At 42.1% G+C, this 19846-nt stretch overlaps 2 protein-coding genes across 8 annotated transcripts in view; one reads left to right on the forward strand and one right to left on the reverse strand.

Moving 5' to 3' along the window:
* LOC126299284 (constitutive coactivator of peroxisome proliferator-activated receptor gamma-like) overlaps positions 1-19846 on the forward strand; it is a 633226-nt gene that overhangs the window by 367127 nt on the left and 246253 nt on the right. The window lies entirely within an intron of this gene.
* Positions 1-19846, reverse strand: part of LOC126299287 (leukocyte elastase inhibitor-like) — a 78541-nt gene that overhangs the window by 33568 nt on the left and 25127 nt on the right. The window lies entirely within an intron of this gene.

The following is a 19846-nucleotide window of genomic DNA, read 5'->3' on the forward strand; positions in this document are numbered from 1 at the left end:
TGCAAGTGAGATTGTGTGCTACATACTGTATTTTGAACAACTGTGACTGGTTCATGTCACCATGGTAAATATCTTCAACATAACATTTTTGTACTTCAGATGTGTGCAAAGGTGAACTTTTTGTAAAATCCACATTATATAGTACCAGGTAACACCTTAATCATGTACTTTACTTAAGGGATGTGAGGTAATAATTTAATCTAATAGGCAAGATAAAAATCAGCTTTGAAAAACTAACATCTCAAAATACTACATCTTCATATCATATCAAGAAGCTAGACGTCCTCATTTTCACTAGTGCCAAATTATCAGCATGCTACATGTGGGAGATTTATAGGGCAGAAAATTAAGTAGAACTGCAATTTTGTTGTCAAGTATATATTCCATCATTACACACACACACAAAAAAACAAACACACACACACAAAAACACACACACACACACACACACAAAAACACACACACACACACACACACACACACAAAAACACACACACACACACACACACACACACAAAAACACACAAAAACACACACACACACACACACACACAAAAACACACACACACACACACACACACACACAAAAACACACACACACACACACACACACACACACAAAAACACACACACACACACACACACACACACAAAAACACACACACACAAAAACACACACACACAAAAACACACACACACACACACACAAAAACACACACACACACACACACAAAAACACACACACACACACACACACACACACACACAAAAACACACACACACACACACACACACACAAAAACACACACACACACACACACACACAAAAACACACACACACACACACACACACAAAAACACACACACACACACACACACACAAAAACACACACACACACACACACACACAAAAACACACACACACACACACACACACAAAAACACACACACACACACACACACACAAAAACACACACACACACACACACACACAAAAACACACACACACACACACACACACACACACACAAAAACACACACACACACACACACACAAAAACACACAAAAACACACACACACACACACACACACACAAAAACACACACACACACACACACACACACAAAAACACACACACACACACACACACACACAAAAACACACACACACACACACACACACACAAAAACACACACACACACACACACACACACAAAAACACACACACACACACACACACAAAAACACACACACACACACACACACAAAAACACACACACAAAAACACACACACACACACACACACACAAAAACACACACACACACACACACACACAAAAACACACACACACACACACACACAAAAACACACACACACACACACACAAAAACACACACACACACACACACAAAAACACACACACACACACACACACAAAAACACACACACACAAAAACACACACACACAAAAACACACACACACACACACACACAAAAACACACACACACACACACACACAAAAACACACACACACACACACACACAAAAACACACACACACACACAAAAACACACACACACACAAAAACACACACACACACAAAAACACACACACACACAAAAACACACACACACAAAAACACACACACACAAAAACACACACACACAAAAACACACACACACAAAAACACACACACACAAAAACACACACACACAAAAACACACACACACAAAAACACACACACAAAAACACACACACAAAAACACACACACAAAAACACACACACAAAAACACACACACAAAAACACACACAAAAACACACACACAAAAACACAAAAACACACACACACACACACACAAAAACACACACACACACACACACACAAAAACACACACACACACACACACACACACAAAAACACACACACACACACAAAAACACACACACACACACACAAAAACACACACACACACACACAAAAACACACACACACACACACAAAAACACACACACACACAAAAACACACACACACGGTGCCTGCAGTATAAGTGAGCGTAGAATGGGGAAGACTTGCAATCTTTCACCGAAGGAGATTGTGATGACCCGGAGAATTCAAAAACTGCAAAACGTGCTCTGGTGAGTAACACGTGGCATAACCATACAGACGTCTGACATTGGTAAATCAGGATAGGCAGTGATCTGTGGCAGAATCAACTTCAGACTTTAATGCAGGGCAGAGTGCAAGAGTGAGTGAGTGAGTGAGTGAGTGAGTGAGTGAGTGAGTGAGTGTCCACAGCCAATGACCCATGCATGTACCATCATCACTGGATTTTGGTGCAGTGGCAAAGTGTTGTTAAGGTCTGATTTGCCCCCGAACCACCTCCATCATGCTAATGGAGGGCATAAATCAGTTATCTTCCGTGGAAACAGCTTCTTGCCACCTATATTGTGGGATGGAAAAAAGCTGGCAGTGGCTCTGGGGAACATTCATGTGAGCCTCCATGGGTCCAGTGGAGCTCATGCAAGACACCACAATGGACAAGGAGACTGGTTGCAGAAAACAAACATACACCCCCTTCATGACAATCAGTTTCCAGATGGCAGGAGCATTTTTCAACAAGATAATATACCATGTCACAAGGCTAGAAGTGTGATGGAGTGGTTCAAGGAGTGTTGGCATGTTCCTATTGATGTGCTGGCCCCTGAACTAACCAAATCAGAACCTAATCTAACACATCTGGGACGTGATTTAACGTGGCATCAGAGCTTGTCACCCCCTCCCCGGAATTTATGGGACTTAGGTGACTTGTGTGTGCAGATGATGTGCCATCTCCCTCCAGCGGCCTACCAAGGCCTCATTGCTTCCACGTCACGATGTGTTGCCGGAGGTAGAGATATCAGCTATTAAGTAGGTAGTCATGTTCTAGCTGTGGTGTATCACACTTTGGTTGCATGAATTGAAGTGCTTGATAGATGTTCATAGTGTGCTGAATACAAAAGCCTAACTCCAAGATATTTGAAGTCATTAAGGACTGCATGTTGAATGCCACCTGTCATTCCCTCAAACTATATATGGTGAGCTGCAATTTCATGTAAAACTCTTGTCTCACTTATTTTAAAGTACAACAGTTAATCAGATATCGAAGTGGATGAAGATAATTCTGTTTGTAGAATTTGCTGTAAATGAAATGAAGTTGACGTACTTTCCTTCTAATAATGAGTATTTTAACCAACCCTAATGGTGAGAATGCATATCTTCTGAACAAGAGTAATTTTCTTTCATGAAAGCTACTGTCTCTCACTGCTTTTGGCAGTAGTTCATACTGAGGGCACAAATATTTTGTGCCTGGTTCATCTTGGGGGTAGCCATTACTGTATTTACACAGTTCATTCCCATAATTTTTAGTCTGTCAGTAACAAGTTTGTATATAAAAAAATCAGAAAACTATTATTTTCTCAGTAAACCTCACATTAAAATGTGCTTATGCTTATTGAAACTTTCTTAAGTCATACATTACTGTATGAAGTAACTGATCCATTGTTATCAAATTTAAATGTTTAATACACAAGTTGGCATATGGTGTATGTGTATATGGCCACTCAGCAAATTACACACACGTAGTGAAGCATGTGTGCCACATTCAGTCATTTCCAGTATTTGGGAATAGCCAAATTTTATGTGCCTGTAACTGTTACATCTTGTATTGAGTTTCTCTTACAAGGCAATGGTTCAATCTGACTAGTTGAAACCTACCCTGAAATTTTTCCACACAGGAAGGATATGCTGAAACATATGCACTGCCAAAATTTTAACTGCAAAGGCACACGGCAGGTATTGCAAAAAAATGTTAATAATTTCTGCCACACAATGAACCAATTATAACATCAGTTTGTACAGCCTTTCCTGCCTCACATACGAAATGGTGATTAAACAGAAAAAGCTGTGACTAGAGAATGTAGTGTGACATCCAAAGTACACACATGGATCTTAAGCACATAAACCATACCGAAAATGCCTGAAATCAAACTATTTTTATAACTTGCATTTTCTATCAATAGCTAAACCTTTGCAGATGTTTTTATGCAAGTAACTAGTAGAGGAAAAAACTGAGGCAATGTAGGATGATACCTTATAGTTGACTTCCATCAATTGGGACGTTATTTGTTTTATTGAGCAGCTTTAGACATACATACAAGGATCAGATCCAGGTACATATTTGCCCTGTCAATTTTACAAAATATTAACATAAGGCATTTAATTGTTATGGGTATATCATTTTTAGTACAATACTACTACACTTAATTGCACATTTTCAATTACTGTACAATCTACCTAAAGACAGTTTAATTATATTATACAATACATAAGTAGACATTTTGAATCTACCACCATTCTGGCCACATGCATCTTAACTCTATTACACCTTATCTATACAAGGGTGATGCACTTTAGGGCAATATTATGGAAATGGAGATATGATACTGCGTGAAGACTGACAGAACACTGAAAGACTTAAGTTGAAACAAGGCCGTGGGAGCAGATATCATTCCATTGGAACTATTGACAGCATCTGGAGAGCCAGCTTTGACAAAACTCTTACATATGATGAGCAAGATGCATAAGACAGGTGAAATACCTTCAGACTTCAAGAACAACATAATTCCAATCCCAAAGAAAGCAGGTGTTGACAGGTTAGAAAATTACTGAACAGTCAGTTTAATAAGCCATGGTTTCTAAATACTAATGAATTCTTTACAGACGACTGGAGAAACTGATAGAAGTTGACCGCAGGGAAGATCAGTTTGGATTCTGTAAAAATTGTGGAACAAGGGAGGCAACACTGACCGTACAACTTATCTTAGGAAATAGATAAAGGAAAGGCAAACCTATGTTTCTATCATTTTTAGACTTAGAGAAATGCTTGTGACAATGTTGACTGTAATATAGTCTTTCAAATTCTGTAGCTGGCAGGTGTAAAATACAGGGAGAATAAGGCTATTTACAGTTTGCACAGACACCAGATGGAAGTTTTAAGAGTTGAGGGGCATGAAAGGGAAGCAGTGATTGAGAAGGGAATATGCCAGAGTTGTAGCCTACCTTTGATGTTATTCAATCTGTATACTGAGCAAGCAGTAAAGCAAGCAAAAGAAAAATTTGGAGTATGAATTAAAATCCATGGAGAAGAAATAAAAACTTTAAGGTTTGCTGATGACATTGTAATTGTTTCAGAGGCAGCAAAGGGCCTTGAAGACCGGTTGAACAGAATTTACAGTGTCTTGAATGGAGGATGTAAGATGAACATCAACAAAATCAAAACAAAGATAATAGAATGTACTCGGATTAAATCAGGTGATGCTGAGGGAGTTAGATTAGGAAATAAGACAAGAGAGTAAATGAGTTTTGCTATTTAGGGAGCAAAATAACTGATGATGGTCAAAGTAGAGAGGATATTAAATTTACACTGGCTATGCCAAGGAAAGTGCTTCTGAAGAAGAGAAATTTGTTAACAATTAGTATAGATTTAAGCATCAGTAAGTCTCTTCTGGAAGTATTTGTATGGAGAGTAGCCATGTATGAAAGTGAAACGGACAATAAACAGTGCAGACAAGAAGAGAATAGAAGCTTTTGAAATGTTATGCTACAGAAGAATGCTGAAGATTAGATGGATAGAGTGTGTAACTGAATAGAATTGGGGAGAAGATGAATTTGTGGCATAACTAGACTAGAAGGATCGGTTGGTAGGACACATTTTGTGACACCAATGGATCACCAATTTGGTACTGGAGGGCAGCATGGAGCGTAAAAATCGTAGAGGGAGACCAAGAGATGAATACACTAAGCAGATTCAGAAGGACGTAGGTTGCAGTAGTTATTCAGAGATGAAGAGGCTTGCACTGGATGAATTAGCATGGAGAGCTGCATTAAACACGTCTCTGGGCTGAAGACAATGACAATTAATAATATCAAATAATTTTAGTATTAGTACAATCTCACATCTGCATAAATTCATTGCAGTAATGTAATTTTCATAAACTAGTATTGTAATCTGATTTTTCTATTTGATGATGCATAGTTAACAATAGCCTGGGAGTTATGTTATGCACCTCAGTGCATCCAACATTTCCATGTTCTGTGACAAGGTATTTATTACCTTTTAAATGATAATACGGAAAATTTTTTTGACTTACTCCACATCCATGAAGATCATTTCACTTTGAATTTGTGGAAGGTACATCATATTTGTTTTTCTTTGCAAATATTTATCGCATTTTTCTTTTTTCTGACATGGTCTATATCCTGGAGAATGTCCTCACTACAGATCTATATCTATTAGAAGATAAGAATAAAATTAACTGTTCTGTAATTATTGGTGAGTGCTGTTGATGAGACACTCAGTGTCCCCTCTAGGACTCTACAAGTGGGTACATTGAATTTGTGAGGATATGGAACACACAATGTTTATTCATTCCAACATTCCTAAAAATGAGGTTGAGATGGTTCTATATATAACAGATATAATTGCTGCCTTTCATACTGCAAAGCTGGGGTACAAAAGTTATTTTCCTGCAGTGTTCAGTTGGTACACCTATCATAGGCAGCCCACAATAGATTTTCATATTTTACCTATGTAAACATAGTTAACATGTTCCTGCATAAATCCAGGTATTGTATAACAAGGTGGTTTCCTTCATGGATTTCTGTCATTAGTTCATTTAAGAAATTGTTGGCACTTATCCCTCAAATAGTGGCAAATATATGTATGTATGGCTAAATCTGGCACTAGTTATAGATATGATGTGCTCAAGTTCCAAACAGGAACTGGAGCATTAGTCTCCTCCGACACTGCAAAGAAAAGTGCTGTGCAGGTCATTTGTGAAAAGTATGAGACATGTGGAGCACACAGAAAAACCAGTTGCTTGCGTGTCAAAGTGACTGACATCCTTGTGCATAAGGGGATACCACAGCCACAGAACACCCAAACTTGATGGAGAATGTGTCAAAGTTAGAGTGGCCATGTATGTGAAAGAGAGAACCACTATTCCATTCCCTATAACTAGTACTCGAGCAGTTATTATGAAGTGCATATTCCATTTTTATTTATTTGCCACCAAAAGGAGTCCTTCACAGATAATCTCTTCACCATACTGACTCTTAGGAGATTTAAGAACATACTATACATTGTTGATATTTTTGTTCATACACCTCCTGCAATTAATTGTTGAGAGCCTTGTGTTGTCCAGAGTGGTAACATGCATTTCTGCACTGCAGCATGACTTCATCTGCCACTGGTCTTTTGTTCAGCTCTCCTGGTCGTGCACCGACTATTCCGTGGAAATGAGTTAATTACTTGTGTGAAAAAATACCTTTACCTTGATTCACATATCTAATGAAACAGTCCCCAAAAGGGCGTGATCCAAATACACATTCAGCAGAACTAAACAGATGATGTTCAGCAAAATGGTTGCTCTAAGACAGCATCAAGCATTGGATGGACCCCTTCCAAGTGTGGTGTTTCAGTGCTGAAATCTCTACCTCCAAGGTGCTCAAGTCAGCTCTATAAACAAACTTCTGGAACAATGTCACTTCAATTGTGGCCAGGTAATTAGCACTGATGACTAGAATGCTAAACCATTTCCACAGACACACTTAACTTTTTGAAACTGTGACAGGGAAGCACAAAGAAATATCTGAGAACAAAAAGGGATCATTACATGTTTCTGTCTGTGTTAACATTACCACTTCACCAGAGTAAATAGAAGAAACAAAGAGGAATTCTGGCTGTCATGGAGATCCACAAAAACTGCTGTATTAAGATAGGGTCACCTCCAAATAATGACACTGTCATTTCCCATAAAAGCATGGATCATTTCTTTGTAACCATTGCTAGTGGAAACCAGGATCCCACTTTCCACCACCATTAGTCAGAGGCTGTAACTTCTTTTCTGATAACACTGAACAATAAAAGCGACTCTCTCCATATGGGAACAGGATTATGCATTGTCTGAGGCTTGCGAGGCAGAATATGGAAATTAAAAGATTAGTACCGCAAATGAGGGCAACTAGAGTATAACAAGAAATAAATGTTCTCTTTTCAGTCTGACTACCTGAAAACTTTATTAACCAAGATAGTCCAAGGAAAGATGTTCCCTAAGAATGTTTTTTACTCCATCCTGAAAATGCCCTTAGGTCCACAAATGTGATTCCTAGGGCACCTTGCTGACTTTGTGAGATCCTTTTCATTCTGTTTTTAAGATACTAGGTCTATGATACACTGGTACTTTTACCATATGGGTATAGCCAAGAGAATGGTCCTTCAAGCAATTGTTTCGAATGTAGTTTTGTTTGCTATAGCAGTTATTGGTAAACTGTCCACAATACAGACCCTGGTTCAATACTTGTGTTAGAATGATTTTGCCATTTTTCTGCTCCTCCTTCAATATGCAAACACCTCGTCAGTTACTGCCGGTTTTTCTTTTTTGGAGTAGTCTGTTTGTATCAGTTTTAAATATATGACAGTGGGCACAATGGGATTAAACTCGGGGACTTCTGTAGTTACTGTTCTTCTCCTCCAACATCTGCATTTACTGATGCATTGATTGATGTTAACAATGAAGACGTGGGGTACATAAGATGTGAAATTCAAGTGCTCCATACCTCTCATTGCATATCAAGCAATTGGGTATCAGGTATAAGGTTCCAATGGATAAACTAGCTCACAATATACAGGAGTCCCTTCTCTTGCCCACAGAACTAGGAAAAGAGGTATCAATGCACGATAGTCCATGGCAATAAGCTTGCAGGTGCACCAACTGGTGACATCTACATTGAGTATTTTGTATCCCGCCTGGAAGGCAACATGTAGGTCTGCTCCTGTAAACTGAAGGGTAGCCGAATGTAGGAAGTGAGTAGGAGCAGGAAAATGTGAAATGCTTGGTACTGCAATTAGGTTATAACTCTTTTACTTAACTTTGCATACAGATGGGCACATAAGTCTGACGCCATTTATCAAGTTACACTGGCAAAATCTGTAGTGGTTTGCCCAGTATGAAATAGAAATTATGTTGCTAGGTTGCCTCCTCAGAATCAAATGCGTAGAATCTGCAGCAGTGCTCGTAGAGCTGAACAGTGCCGGCAAGATGGTGCTGTCATCGGCGTCTGTGCCTTGGTACAAACCTACAAACTTGCACCTATCCATGGCAATGCAGCTATCGATACCACATTACACTAGCATCATCTATTTTCCACCTAAATACTAGGTCATTTGGAGGCCAAGAGAGAGCATGTGTGAATAAAAATGAGTGGATGGAAGTCAAATACAGTACGTTCAGTGAAAATAAACAATGATCTCACTTTGTTTTTCTGTATTACTTTCTCATACATAGTGCTTGCGAAATGACCAACATGAGGAGATCGGATAAATCCTGACTTTTAGTGTAAGTTACCAACAATCATTCTTCCTGTGTACCGTTTGCATATGTAACAGGGAAGAGAGGAAGAGAGATTGGAAGCAGAAGTATCTTCCACAACTCTCAGTAGGGTGGGCTGTTGAGTATATATATATATATATATATATATATATATATATATATATATATATATATATATATATCTTCAGTGACGAACCGCCATCAGGGCCGGCGTAAGGCACGTGTGAAACGTGCGGCTGCACGGGGCGGCAAATCTGCCGCCCCCTCCCCCTTTCTTTTTTTCTCAACATTCATTCAGAAGAGGGGGTTGTCAAAACCAAACCTCGGCTTCGGGAAATGTGGCATGACGCCTCTACCACCTGCCAGCCAACCCTGTTAAACAAGGGGAGGGAGGAGGAGGACAAGTTCTACCTCGCCACTGTGGCAGCACCGTCGTGTTTACGCCGGAGCAACATAGAGGGGGAAGCAGTCTGGCGTGAGTGGAGCGCTGCCAGCCTGTTAGGTGCCGTGCATTTACTCAACTAATTTTGCAGAAGACAAAATCTAATTTGGAAATTAGAATGCAATGTTCGATACTGAGGTTACATGTTAAGGGTGAATCAATTTTACTAAGCTCTTCAATGGCAGTTTCCAAGTGTTTTATTCTTCCCGCATTATGGAAAAAAATGGTTGGACATTACTACAATCAAATATGTCAAACACCTACAATGGCTAGAAGTATTCCGAATGGGTAAATACGCTTCGAGTAATTACAAGGGATAAACACATTGCTAACAAGCGTGGCATAAATTGGGTTTCGACATATTTTTGAAAATTTTTGCTATCCGTTTCTGAGTGATAGGACGTTTTGTTTATTGAGCCATGAAACACCTGCCTCCGCCTGCTTGAACAGCAAACTAACCGGCACTTTTGTTTGACAATACTATTCGCACACTATCACTTTGCCAACATTTATTTACTGTATAATGCGTGTGAATCTACGTTTCATCTTCTTACATTATTGGTGACTTCGATTCTGATGAAAACCTGAGAAAGTATGGCCTTTTGAACATAGCTTCTAAGGGTTGCCTTGCTAGCTCTGAAGCTCATTTCTGTTTGACAAAAGTTGTGCAGTTTTCGCAAAGTTCTTATTTCTTTCTGTTCGTAATGCCATAGAAATCGCTCCCTGATAATACATTTATCCATATCATCAGAACTTCGCCTTTCCAGGCAATAGGTATTGTTGCATTCTCTACAACGAAAACTACATTTCGACTAGCATTAGTACCCGTCGATGCCCGGCTGTGTATTTATCGCATTATTATGTTACTCCATGTCCTTCTCTCCATTGTCTTCCGCCCCACTCTTTGACCGTTTCACTTGCATATGTAGTGAAATTCCGCCTGGAATTCAATTTCACGCGGTTCAATTCTTGTGACCATCTCCTGAACAGTGTATCCTACAGTATTATAATATTCCGTTTACGTGCAGTGGAATATCAGGAAATTGTCTGCGAAGTGTGTTGCAAATAAAGTTAGCACACTGACATCAACAGTTAGTTTTACGTAATCGTTCTTTACAGGCTGGATCGAAACATGTCCGACGGTAGAAAAAGACTGTCTGGCAGTGAGTATAGGAAAAGACGGGCGCTGAAGGAAGATGACGATAAGAAGGAAAAGGATGCACTTCAACGATATTTCAAGCCAAAGAGAGAACAACCTAGCAGCGGCGAGGGTGGGAAAAATAGATCCTGAAATTACAGAAACTAGTGGAGCTACTGCAGGTAGATCTTAATCTTCAGGACATGATCAGAAAGTTTACGAACACAGTACTGCGACCACCGCATACAGTAGCAATGCTGACGGTGGGCCATCCACAACATGTCCAACAGACCTCGTCTGGACTCAAGACCTGCTTTGTGATGAAAGCTCCGCAATTGAAAGATCAGGCAGAACTGAAATCAGGCGACCCGGTTCGGAAAATACCGGAGGAACATCAGCCGAAGTACTCACCACCGGAGAAGGGATTGAAGGCGAGCGTAAACTGGAAGACAATTGACTCAGATTCTGGAAGATAGCCAGACATTATTACCGACTGCATTGGAACGACTTTGGTCATGCGATGTCCTCCCGAGAGCATTAAGGAAGCTGAAGAATGTCAAAAACGCGGACAACCGGCGTTTCAAGCCTGTGCACTACAGCTATTCTTTGAAGAATTTAGAAGAAGCAGACATTTGTTGGAGTACTCAAAGAGCAAGGGTGCTGTGTTCTTTTCTTGGAAACTTATTTCGTTATCTACAGTAAAAATGGCAAAGAATGGTATAAGCGACTGGCGGCACTTTGCTTCGTATCTCGAAAGTCACGGGAAGTCTATTGAGCATTTGACTTCACATAAAAAGTGGATCGTGTTTTCCGAGGGATTGAAAAAGTCACGAACTGTCGACGCCCATCATCTAAGGCTTCTGAATACTGGAAGCGAACAATGGAAAATGTTCTTGAGCGCTTAATAGCAATCATTCATTTCCTGGGTCGGCAACGTCTGCCTTTGAGAGAAAGTACAGATACATTCTTTCAGCCTGACAACGGAAACTTCTTGAATTATTCGGAAAGTTCGACACTTTGATTGGGGCACCTGCACAGAACGAAGCAAGGTGAGAGCAAGGGTCATCATTATCTTGGAAAAGAAAGAGACTGAAATAATTCATCTTACTGGATCATCTATAACCAACGACGTTCTATTAATGATGAAATCTGCAGAATATTACAGTATAATTCTGGACTGCACATCAGATATTTCAGAAGTTGAGCAGGTGACAGCTGTGGTACGTTTCGTCCAGGAGACAAGACTACGGGGTATACGATGTCCGAATTCTGGAGCATTTCCTGGTGTTTCTTCCAGTGCCCAATTCTTCAAGCTCCACTTTGACGCAGGTCGTACTCAAGTTCTTGGAAGATAAAAAAAATCCTATTGTGTAATATGAGAGGGCAAGGATACGACAATGGAGCAAACATGAAAGAAGTATGGTATCCAGAAAAGAACGTCAGACATGAACAAGAGAGCATTTTATGTACCATGTAGCAGTCACTCATTGAGTCTTGTTGTAAACGATGCCGCTATGTCTTCTAAATATGCTGTTCCCAAGTTTTCCACAGTGAAAAGCTTGTATGACTACTTCTCGTCCTCCGTTCGACGTTGGGATGTCTTTAAGTATCTGCCTAACCTGTCGCTGAAGACACTGAGCGATACTTCGTGGGAAAGTCGCATCGATTCACTTACTCACCTGAAATTTCAAATTGGAGGCGTTTATGATGCACTGGTTCAGATATCAGAAGAATTCGATGGCATGACCGCTCACGAAGCAACGTCACTTGCGAATAAAAAAAAATTACACCTTTCTCACTTCTCTGGTAATCTGGTACGACGTTGTGCTTCACATCAGTGTAGTCAGTAAGACCATCCAGACCATTGACAAATGTTTCTGCGGCCGTGGAATTCTTTGAAAAACGAAAGCATATTTTGAGACTTTCAGAACAGAAGAAAAGTGTCTTTCTTGACGGATTCCAAAGACCTGGCTACAGAATTAGAGCTAGAAGATCTGATGTTACCACGGTGTTTCCCGGCGATGAAGTAAGAAGCCAGTACACTTTACCTATGGAGGAAGGGATGAGACAATAGATGTCCCAACAAAACGTTGCAATATTGAATTCTACTATTATCTTTTAAATATAGTAACCACAACTTTGGATGAGAGATTCAATCAACTGAAATCTCATTGTGATTATTTTGATTTTCTCTAGGACATCGGCGAACTTAAGAATGCACCTCCTGACAGCCTGGACACAAAGTGTAGGAACCTCGCAGCGATTTTGCGAGATCATGAGTCAAGCGACAGTGGAGTTGAGGGAAGAACTAAAAGTGCTTTCAACATTGTTGAAGTCTGGAATAGGTCCAAAAGAGACTCTGAAGTTTATAGGAAGATATAATTTTTGCCGTAAAACTAACATTGTTCTGAGAATTCTCCTAACACTTCCAGTGACAGTTGCGGCTAGAGAGTGGCGTTCCTCAAAACTGAAACTGATAGACATACCTCCAATCAAAGATGAGCCAAACTCGTTTGAATGATCTTGCAACAATATCGATATAACACTAGTTTGCAGAGGACTTAAATTACACAGATCGTGTGAAAGTGTTTGCACAAGCAAAAGCCAGGAAGGTTCGATTTATCTAGTATTTTTGAAATGTTTGTATTATGATCAGTGTGTTGATTATTTACTGAGTTGCCCCTTATTTTGTTCAACATTGAATAGTTATTATAAATATTATTGTTCAAACCAAAGTACCGTTAAATTGTAAATATATTTTGTTTTCCGTTGAATTCATTATCTGTTCACAACCACTGAAAAATGTATATTTACGTTAACTAAGTTTATGCCGCGCGGGATTAGCCGAGATTAGTTAAGTCCCATAAGATTTCACACGCATCTGAACATTTTTGTAAACTCTCAAGGCTTATTATAATTAGTCAGATTTCTTCAATCAGGTTTGACTCCATTTTTGGGCTGGTGCCCAGCGACTCTTTTGTACAAATCTGTAGAGAATGTTACCACTCAGTCACTATTTTTGTTTTTATTTTCCATATCTACATATATTTCGGCCACTGAGTGGCCAGTCTCAGTACTTTGAGTTATATTTACATCTATACAGTCATGCTGAACGTAACTGCCAACATGACTGTTTAGATGTAAACATAGCTCAAAGCACAGACTGGCCACTCAGTGGCCGAAACCTAGGTAGATCTGAAAAGTAAAAACAAAAATTGCGATTGAGTGCTGACATTTCCTACAGATTTGTTTAAATGAAATTCCACAAACTTTTTGTAAAAAAAAAAGCCGGGGGGGGGGGGCGGCAATTTAACAGCTCGCACGGGTCGGCACTTGGGCTTGCGCCGGCCCTTCCCACCACAGTGTGATGCTTGTGGCTTACACATTGTGCCACATATTAAATGAATGCACTTTATGACTGGGAGGCGGCAAATAGTTTATCAGCTGATCTGTCACAAACCACGTAGTTAAACTGCAGTTTATATTTCTGTACTATGGCAAGAGATAGATTGGGAGAAGATGATCCAACATTTAATTACTTTTCATATCCCAGAACATCTCCATTATCATGGCTGTCTTCACTGTCACCACCCCCATATTCATCATCAACGAAATAAATTTTAAGATTCAAAATACTGTGCTAAGATTATTTCATATTCAAAAAATGTTTGATAACACAGAGTTGAGTTGCCTTGGTATCACAGAAATGCAGCCATTGCAGATGTAAGGAAATAAGCGTGCATGAAATACTTTCCCCGTAACCGTACTTTCAAGAACAATTGAATGTACAGATGGGGGAGAGTGCGTCATTTCACGCCGCGACTGTTGAAATACTTAAACCGGATGTTTGTTTCCGTTTCTTCCTGGTAGCCGGATCCCGTGAAACATTAACGCAAGAATAAGATTTCACGTTGCGTTTATTTTTGCATAAGTGCTGTGGTGCCCTTTCGCCACGAAGAAGTCAATATGAAATGGTAATAGCGTGAGAGTATCTTTCAGAAGTATCCTGCAAATTTCCTACGTCTTATTAATAAAGGAACGGTTTTCGATAAAGACGACTTTCAGGTTCGAAGGAGTACTTGCACTTTAGGAATACTGTATTGTTATGCAAGTAGTCAAAGCCATTGCGCATTCAATGATCACCGTTTAATTAATGTGATACTGTGTTACACCCCGATCCGATTAGTCGTACTTGCTAGTGTGGGAGTAGACGATGTGCGAAATAAATTTACCAACGGTGTCTATGTCGTTAAACACAGAACACAACCGTGGATTGAAGATGCAAGAAACAGAAGAGAGTAAAACAAGGAAGCAGATAACAGTGGCTGGCCGACCACGAAAATAAATAGGAAAAGCCAGCCACCCTGTAACACATTAAATCCTTCACCCTAAAAGCACTAGGGTTGAGGAAACAGAGGGACAAAGGACACGCGCTGAAACTCAGATCGAATGATAAAATCCACCCTCACGGATGAAACGTAAAACCAAATCAGCCGATGAGGCGTTGTCTGCTAAAATCAATAACGAGTCCAGCAATCGAAGATGTAATCACAAGGCAGCCAAACAAGGACATAGCAGAAGAATTTGGGCCACTGTCAACTGGGCGACGCACCGACACTGAAGTGGGTCTACACGGTGCAGGAGGTAGCCGTGGGTCGCCCATGCATGGCCAATGGGGAGCCTGCAGAGAACCACAGAGTCCCCACGAGACGTCCTCATCGAGGACTTCCACACTCATGGTCCCCTTAATAGCTCCCAGTTCGTTATGCATACTGACATTTTGCCATTCCGTCTTCCAAAGCTGAAAAACCTTGTGGCGTAACAACGAATGGAGGTCAGTTGCGGGGATGCCCATCTCCGGAAGTGGTTTCTGTGTAGCCTGTTTGGCTAGCCTGTCAGCAAATTCATTTCCTGGGCTCCAGAACGACTGGACTGTTCCAGGGCATAGATGGACCCCTGGATGGACGCTACCAAAGGATGGCGGGAGTAGCACTGGTCGATAGTTTTCAGGCTGCTCATGGAGTCAGTATATAAAAGAAAAGACTCCCCAGGGCATGTACAGAGATACTGAAGTGCATGAGAAATGGCCACCAGCTCTGCAGTGAACACACTGCAGGCATCGGGTAAGGGATGCTGTTCAATATGGCCGCCGTGAACGTAGGCAAAGCCAACGTGACCATCAGCCATCGAGCCGTCGGTGTAAACCATTTCAGAGCCCCGGAACACGTCAAGAATCGAGAGGAAGTGACTGAATGATTAACGGAGTCCTTAGGGCCACGTGAAAGGTCCAGACGAAGCTACAGCCAAGGCATACAGCATGGAGGCGTACATGAACGGACCGCAAGTAGAGGTGGTAAAGAGAAGGACTCCAGTTCGGAGGAGAGGGACCGCACGCAAACCACAATCGCTAGCCCCAACCTCGGCCGCCGATATGGGAGAGGGATGGACTGCCGCAGACGCGAAAAGAGACTGTAATCCGGATGCTCAGGGTAACTATGAATGTGTGCTAGCAGTTACGCACGTCTGATCTGCAACGGAGGTACACCAGCCTTCACCAGTACACTGGTCAGTGGACTCGTCCTAAAAGCTCCTGTCGCTAGTCTAATCCCACATTGGTGCACAGGGCTGAGTAAATACAAGGCTGAAGGTGCTGCTGAACCATAAAAAATACTCCCATAGTCAATTTGGGACTGGACAAGGGCTCTGTAGAGCTGCAGCAGCGTAGAGCGATCTGCACCCCAGTTGGTGTTGCTCAGGCAATGGATGGCAGCACTTCTGCTTAAGCTGACGAAGATGAGGGAGCCAAGTCAATCAAGCGCCGAAAACCAGTCCTAGGAATCCATATGTCTTTACTACAGTGAGTGGATCGCCATTAAGGTAAAGTGCTGGTTCCGGATGAACATGACGCCGACAGAAGTGCATGACACGACTTTGCAGCTGAAAACTGAAAGCCTTGGGCTGGAGCCCATGACTGCTCCTTGTGGATGGCTCCCTTTAGGCGCCGCTCAGCAGTACCCATACTGGAGCAGCAGTACGAAATGCAGAAGTCATCTGCATACAGAGAAGACATGGAGAGCCCGACAGCTGCTGCTAGACCGTTAATGTACACTAAAAATAGAGCGCTTAATACAGAGCCCTGCAGGACTCCATTCTCCTGGATGGAACTGTGGGAGACACCAACTTGGGCATGGAAAGTACGGAGTGACGGAGTTTTGGATAAAAATCGGGAGTGGGCCCCACAGACCCCACTCATAGAATGTGGCAAGGATATTATGTCGCCAGGTAATGTTGTATGCCTTACGTAATTAAAAAAACTGCAACCAGTTGTTGCCATCTGCAAAAGACTGTTCGGATGGCAGACTCTACCAACACAAGATTATCAGTGGTAGAGCGACCCTGACATGGAGCCAGCAGGCCACGTGACTCCAGGACCCAACCCAACCGCTGACATACCATACATTCCAGCAGCTTACAAAAAACGATGAGGCTGATAGGCCGGTAGCTTTCCACATCAAGCGGATTTTTACCGGGTTTGAGCACCGGAATGATGGTGCTTTCCTGCCATTGGAATGGAAAGACGCCATCGCAATAGATACAGTTGAAGATGACGAGGAGATTTCGCTTCTAGTCAGATGAGAGATGTTTAATCATCCAGCTTCGGATCCGATCAGGCCCAGGAGCTATGTCAGGGCAACGTGCAAGGCCACTGAGGAGCTCCCACTCTGTAAATGGGGCGTTATAGGATTCACTGCAGTGTGCAGTGAATGAGAGGACGTTCCCTTCCAGCCGCCGTTTGAGTGTGCAAAAGGCTAGGTGGTAATTCCCCGACACAGAGGCTCGAGCAAAGTGCTTGGCAATCGCGTTTGCGTTGGTAGATAAAACGCCATGTATGGTAACACCAAGGGCTCCTGTTAGGGCCTGGTATCCTAAAAGACATTTGATCTTTGTCCAGACTTGGGAAGGTGACGTATGGCACCCAACGGTCGTCTCGACCAACACTCCTGCTTCCGTCGTATGATAAGTTGGCAAACGTGGGCATTGAGCCATTTGAAGGCTATGAGGTGCTCCAGGGAAGGGTGCCACTGTAGAACTTGCCGACACTCCATAATTGCTTCAGCGACTTTCAGCGACCGCCAAGGGACTGCTTTACACCTCAGGCACCCTAAAGAGCGAGAGATGGCGTTTTCTGCCACAGTAACAACGGTTGCAGTCACCTGATCAACCATCACATCAATGTTACTGTGTGGGGGAGATTCAGCAGTGACAGCAGAGGTGAAAGTTTCCTAGTCCACCTAGTTTAAAGCCCATCTGGGGAGGCGTCTGTAACAGGAAGATGTGGAAGTGGTCACTACCACAGAGATGATCATATGGTCTCCAGTGGGTAGATGGGAGAAGTCCAGGGCTGTAAATTGATAAATTTACAGCCACTCTGGATTGTGTGGCGGCGCCATTGTTAAAATGTCATGTTGAACTGAGACATTCAAGTTTAGACATCTCTACCTCGGCCAGTAAGCATGGTTCCACCCAACAAGAGGCTATGGGCATTAAAATTTCCCAAAAGTAGGCAAGGTTTAGGTAGTTGATTGATCAGTGCAGCCAATATATATCCAGGGGTACTGCACCATCTGGGGGAAGATATACATTGCAGACAGGTATTTCCTGTGTCATTCTGACAGCCACAGCTTTAAGAGGGGTATGAAGGGGCACAGGTTCACTATAGACAGTTTAGGACATAAATACAAACCTCACCTGATACTATTATAGTCACTACAGTTCCTGTATTATCCCTTATAGCAACAGAGGGCAGGGGTCCACATTTCTGAGAACCATGTTTCCTAGAGGGCAATGCAGATAGCAGGTGTAAAGCTTAAGAGCTGCATTAGCTTCGCCAGGCAGTGGGAAAAAACTGTCGCAGTTCCACTTGAAGACGACATCTTAAGACTGGGAAGGCATGGAACATTCAGTGAGGCAGTTTATGCCTCAGTCACCTGCTGCCACTGACATGTTGCATGAGCAGTCTATACCCATTGTGTCAGAGTGGCGAGATATAGGTCCACAGCCGATGCCAAAATGTCCAACCCACCCTCAGAGCTTGTAGGTAGCAGTGGTGTGGGTGCCACCAGAATTCCCTTTGTATTAGGGGTTTTCTTTTTGGAATTCACTCACTGCTCCTTGGATTTCCCTGGCTGGCGGGACTTCACTGGCTAAGTCTCTGGGATGGAGGATGAGCGTGACACCCCACGACCAGCTGCTTTTGGGCTCTTCAGCCACTGGCGGGTGTCATCTTTCCCACTAGCTGAACCCTGGTAAGGGAGTGACCCAACGGACCCCTTCGTACTGAGAGAAGCCAAAGAAGACTACATTTCTCTGGCTTAGAAATGGGGATGGACATCCCCAATGGTTGGAGGGGGGGGGGTGTTGCTCCCAAAGTAGATGTTGCAGGAGCAACAGGGGGGAAATGTCCCCACCATCAAGGGGGCAGGTGTAGTCTTCCTGCTCTGAGAAGTGACTTGGGTTGGCAGAGCTGATGGTGCCAGAACTGTTGTAGCAGCAGCGTAAGACAATGTCATATGCACAGGATGTAGGCATTCAAATTTTCTCTTAGCCTCTGTGTAGGTCAATCGGTCCAGGGTCTTTTACTCCATGATTTTCCTTTCCTTCTGGAGAATCTTGCAGTCTGGCGAGCAAAGCGAATGGTGCCCTCCACAGTTGACAGATGGGAGGCAGGGCACATGGAGTATTGGGATATGATGGTCGTCTGCAATCTCGACATGTGACGCTGAAAGTACAGCAGGAAGATATATGGCCAAAATTCCAGCACTTATAGCACTG

The sequence above is a fragment of the Schistocerca gregaria genome, chromosome X (genome assembly GCF_023897955.1).
Source record: "Schistocerca gregaria isolate iqSchGreg1 chromosome X, iqSchGreg1.2, whole genome shotgun sequence".
Taxonomy (NCBI): Eukaryota; Metazoa; Arthropoda; class Insecta; order Orthoptera; family Acrididae; genus Schistocerca; species Schistocerca gregaria.